Genomic DNA, 6284 nt, shown 5'->3' on the forward strand with positions numbered 1-6284 from the left:
GTTTCGTTTTGGTAATATAACATTTTTTATCCGTACACAAAATTTGGCACATAGCTACCTCATCAGGCGCGTGCTCAAGGCGAAAACATTTTTCGTATCCCGATTTTTTACATTCCTGTGAATCCTGGGGTCAATTTTCCACGCCCCTGCTCATTGTACTATCTAACGAATGTTTGATTAAGATTCTTAAACCGCCAGAACATGCGAAGCTGTTTTTTTTTTTTTTTTACCGATTTGTCATGAAAGCGTGCATCCAGGCCATTGCCACGTACTATGGACGTGAACACCATATCAAATCTAAATGTTAAACAATACACATCGAGTGCACAACATTTCTTTTCAACTCGACTGAAAAACAAAATGCCGCGAATGTTATAAGCTGATAGCGATAGGGCTATTGCTCTAATTATTCAGGGGCAATCGCAACGTCGCGTCGCCCAGCAATTCGGGGTACACGCGTCAACGATGACTCGTTTAGTTGGGCCACGACATCCCTACGTTGGTCCGCAACTTACACACAGGCGACGTCAACGTCGATTGTATTGACTGCATCCACATGCACCAAATCGGTTTCACTTGGCCCACTGGAGACGTGTGTTATTCACCGTTATTCCCGGTTTGCAGGTCAGATGGACGACAAGGTGTCTATCGACGTCGAGGTGAGCGATATGTAAATGTGTGCGTTTAGGAAAACAACAGATTTTTGGGAGGAGCATTTGTGGAACGAGCTGGACAGGAGGGTCAGGAAGCGCGTGCACGTCCTAAATAACGTCGCTCAGCTCACGCAGGCCCTTCTTCATGAGTGGAATAACACTCAGACAATTGGGTCAATGGCAAATCAAGTTAGAACAGCGACTGTATCCCGGGGTGGGCACACACACTATTGACTTGGATCAGGAAATGGCGTGGGTATCCACATTTCAACGTTATCCATGCAAACACCGTATGTGATAACAACAAAATTTATTCAGTAATGAAGACATAACCTAACAATCCAGACAATGAAATAATCGTTAATAAAACATTTGACAAATTTACCACCGACGAAAAACTTGCGTTTGTTTTTTCCGTCACCATTGACGTTTGCATGCATTTCCACATTTTGACATAATTTTTGTTTTTTGGTGTGTGAAAAAGTAAATTAGTGTCGAGAGGACTACGTGACTGCTAATCAATATAGGTTGACCACAGACATTTTGAGTTATCTATCTTGACTTGGATCAGTACTCAAAATAAAAAAAGTAACTGATAACCAATGGGTTATTTAAATACTACAGGTTAATCCACAAGTAATCATCATTTAACGATTTAAAAAAAGGCAAACAGTTATAAAGTACACTGCTAGGTAATTATGTAGGTTGGACTAAACCAAACAGAATCTCACAGGCGACACAGCTAAAGTATATGGTTAAAAATACTATATGCAATATAATATTATCAACAAAACTTTGACCCTCAAATGTGAATACTACATCTACTCCGCCAGATTAAACCACACGTTTGACGTCACGCTATTGTTCTAGCCGTAGATTAGCATTGAAGACGTCACGGCTAACTGTGAATGCTCTAGAACAGAAGTTTATTTTACGACACCACTAGAGCATATTGATATATAGAACAATACAAACCGCTTACTTAACCGTGTATTTCTCTAAGAATATAATTATGTCAAAATTACGAAATGTTTGACATAAAATAGCCGATGATCAATAAATCAATGTGCTCTAGTGGTGTTGTTAAAAAAAAAAAAAAAAACTTTATTAGCCGTGTATTTGTTTCTGCTGGTCAGTATTCCACTGCATATTCACGTTCAGGAGTGAAAAAAAAACAAACCGTGCAAGTATCAATTAACATGCCATTTTAAATCTTAACTCAATGCTAGGACCTGGATTGGAACTGCAAACCTTCAGGACTGTAGCCAGTGGATCAGAGACAACACTGCATTTGTAATACTTATAAAGCTCATTAGGTGAATTGTAACGGAATAAACCGAACATCTACGGAATGAAACGAAACAATGGAAGCTTGTGCTTTTCGTTGTAATTTCATTCAAGTGTGTCTGCTTTAGGGTTAGTGCGTCAAGTTTAACCTCGCGCTTTCACTCGAGGTTAATCTTGATGAACTACTTTGGGGTACGATTGGGTTTTTCTGGATGTAAATAATTATTTTTCATATTTCCGTATTTTGACAACAAACACCGTCACGTGTATCACCAATTGGACTTTGAACTCTGACCCAGCTGTATGATAGTTCTGGACGTGGCAATATCAAATGTATAGGAATAAACTTCTCAATTCTAATTTGTTTTTGCAAAACGAATATAGAGGCTATTTTATGGGGGGGGGGGGGGGGGGGGGGGGGGGGGGGGGGTTCGATGTGTGAAAACCATATTTTGACTCATTGCTTCGCAATTCGAGTTGATATAGAAATCGTATTCGAAAAAACACCATGAAATGGTTTATTTATTATATACATCTTTCCCGATTTTTGACAATAATATCTTAAAATTGTTTGGTAAATATATTTCGCTTATCCTATCGAAAACACTTAACGACATGGTATATTTGTTTCGGTGTAACTTTTGCTGAATATTTACTTGACCAGGGATATATGAATCAAAATGACCTTTATTTAATTACTAAAGGCACAATACTTATTGGAAATTCAATAATTCACTTTTAGAAAATACAAATTATATAATAACAATCAAAAATGTTATTTCAGATATTAAGAAACAATATGCTATATTAGTCTATAATTTGGATGCAATCGATGATATCCCACTATATGAAACTGAGTTTCAAATTTGTGACCAACTATTTTCAGAAGTTTTATTAATGGCAATTAGAGGGAAAACAATGTCATTCTCCTCTTATTTGAAAAAAGAAAATAATAAATGTGAAAAATAATTAATTAGTGAAATAGAGGAGTTAGAAAATAGCAATCACCTGGAGTTTGAAACTATTTATTCAAAGAAAATTGAGTCAGAAAAGTTACGACAAAAGAAAATGGACGGTATATATATATATATATATATATATATATATATATATATATATATATATATATATATATATATATATATATATATATATCAGATCAAGAGTTAAATGGATTAATGAGGTTGAAAAAAAAATAGTTACAGCTAAAAATATTAACAACTTGTTTTGGAAGGACTGTATTGGGGCTTTTTGTGATTTCTCTACAGCTATTAAGGTAAGAGACTTTAAAGATTTTTTATTAGACCCAATCTTCTATAATTGCAATATAAAAATCGATAGGAAAACGTTTCTAAAAAAAAAAAAGACTCGGAAAAGGCATCTCTCAAATATGCGACCTAGTTAATGATCGTGGAGAATTCTGTACATTAAGTGAATTTAATTATATTTATGACTTACATGTGTCTTTTTTAGAATATCAGGGGGCCATTAATTCACTCAAGGTATACCTTAAAAAAAACTAAAATTAGTAAGATAGACACAAATATTCCTTTAGACAATTCGCCTGTTCAAAGAAAACTTTGTTCCATGACAAAAAGGATCAACATTATACTATTACACATTAACATATTCAGACGTACCAAATACCGCAATGGCAAAATGGCAAAATCGTTTTAGTACTGATCTTATCTGGCCCATGATCTATTTGAAACCATTTCTCATCACACAAGAAGTAAAATTAAGATGGTTCTAATACAGGATATTACACAGAATACTAACGATAAATAGTTTTGCCTTCAAGCTAAAACTTATTGATACTGAAACATGTACCTTTTGTAATGTAAATAAAGAAACAATAGAACATCTTTTTTGGGAATGTAACTTTGTTCAAACGTTTTGGAATTCGTTTTTAAACTGGTTATCGAAGTACTGTAATCATTTATGTATCTTAAAACTGTCTCTCGATCTAGTCATATTTGGATTTAAAGGCAACTTTAAAACAGATAATATCTTTGATCTCTTGCTACTTCTAGCTAAGTATTTCATATATAAATGTAAAGTGCAAAATGTTAAAGTGACATACCTTAGTTTTTAAACACTAACGCATATGTTTTACTATTATAACCGTTTTTGATAACTTAAATCGTACTTTACATAGACTTTATTGTTTAGAGTATCAATTTTTCTTACATTCGAAGTGTTTTTGGTCATCCTGGTGTTTTTAATATCACAAAATGCATTTCTCATATTTTTAAAAACGCACGTGCGTCTGAGAAGTAACAGTTATGGAGTCGAGTTTTAGTCTATTTTTAAAGGATATTTCACCATTTCAAAGTCACAGACTCATGTTTCACTCAACTGTAACTTTATCCAAATGTGTTACAGGTCTGTAGATTAACTAAACTTAATGTTAATTTTCACGGGTTGAAACTAGGGTATGTCCCTTTAAGTTAAATGTTATTCATTTTAAAAAAGAAATTAAACAAAGATACTCTGTAGAAAAAACTGTAGTAAGAACAGTCTTAGCAATTGTGTTACCAAGTGGTCACTGTATCATTCATTAGTTGAAACTATTTAATATAATAATGTTTGTATTATTATTATTATTATTATTATTATTATTATTATTTAAATCCTCTCGTCTCCAGCAACAGATGTAATATATAATAATTTAATAAAACATCTACTTCCCGCAGTATCACAGAACATTAATAAACTATAATACAACTGATAGGAAACCAATCACATGTATACAATTGTTAGCAAGCTATGTTGCGTGTATGTGCGTGTATGCTTTTTTAATGTTAAAACTGTCTTGCTGTCCTGTTTTACTTCAGTTATTAAATTAATAATTATTTAATAATATTGATGTGAAAACATGCCTGACAAAGCGATCGTCCCCCAAACAACACAACAAGTTAAACTTGAACTTACACTCAACTTCGTCATCGATCAGTTTTAGATTTTTTAATAGGTGCAATTGTTTAAATTACATTTTATGTTATTTTTCAAATACGATCAGATGCATTTGTAATCATCAAACTTAAACACAACGAAGCGACAGTGACCTCAATAATTATATCGCAATAATTTACAAGGGATATAATTGAATCATGAACTTTTTCACAAAAATATAAATATGATTTTTATATTTTTACTCTAACTAAACTACAGTGAAAATATGACTCTACTCCGAACATCACTTGTATGGCTTCTGTAGATTTTTTCATGGCTACATGCATGTATACACAAAGAAAAAAAGTTAAGCACCCCCAGATATGATTACTTATATAATATTGGCATGCATTGCAACTGAAATTGCAGTGACGATTCTGACAGGCATGACGTTCCATAGAAAGGATGAGATCGTGCAAGCATGACAATAGTGTCACATCTCATCGTCGCGTGCACGTGCAACATGCCACCCATGATTTTTCCAAAGTGCAGTATGGGTGCGTGCCCATGTTGGGTATTTAACGTGGCCGTCTTGCACTGTTCGATCATTATCAGTGAAGATGAATCGAAGGAGAATATCAGTGGATCAAAGATCACAAATAATCGGCATGCGTAACGCAGGAATGACGTTCAAAGCCATCGGCCGTCAGCTGGGGTACCACTACACAGTAATTAGCAGACTCGTCAGGAAACATGCCGTAACCAACTCTGTGAAGGATTTGCCACGGTCAGGTAGACCTCGTGTGACATCAAACCGTGAAGACGTAGCACTGGGGCGGATGGTACGGCGTCTACCGTTTGCAACAAGCACGGCGCTGAAACGTGAGTGGCTGCCCAGTCGCCAGCTCTCTACAAGAACGGCGAGGAACCGCCTCAAACTGTTGGGATTGGCGTCCAGACGAGTCATCAAGCGTCCCTTATTGTCAGAACGACACAAACGCCTACGTTTGGCATGGTGTCTAGCACGGCGAGCGTGGAATCTGAGAACACGAAAGCCGGTTCCTGCTCCACGTCACGGATGGGCAAATGAGGGTTTAGAGGCGGAAAAATATGGCTTATGCACCCAAGAACATCCAACCAACTGTCCCATACGGAGGAGGCTCGGTAATGATTTGGGGGTGCATCTCCCATGACTGCAAGCTGGACCTGGTCACCGTTCAGGGCAATTTGACAGGTGACCAGTACATCCGTCAGGTCCTGGAACCAGTTGTCGTGCCACATTTCGACAACCACCCACTCGCTACAAGGCCTCAGTACATGGATGACAACGCCAGACCTCATCGTTCCCGGGCTGTGACGGCGCATCTCCAGAACAACGCTGTGACGACTTTGCCTTGGCCCGCCATGAGCCCCGATCTGAATCCCCTGGAGCACATTTGGGACATTCTT

Source organism: Gigantopelta aegis, chromosome 9 (genome assembly GCF_016097555.1).
Source record: "Gigantopelta aegis isolate Gae_Host chromosome 9, Gae_host_genome, whole genome shotgun sequence".
NCBI classification, from domain to species: Eukaryota; Metazoa; Mollusca; class Gastropoda; order Neomphalida; family Peltospiridae; genus Gigantopelta; species Gigantopelta aegis.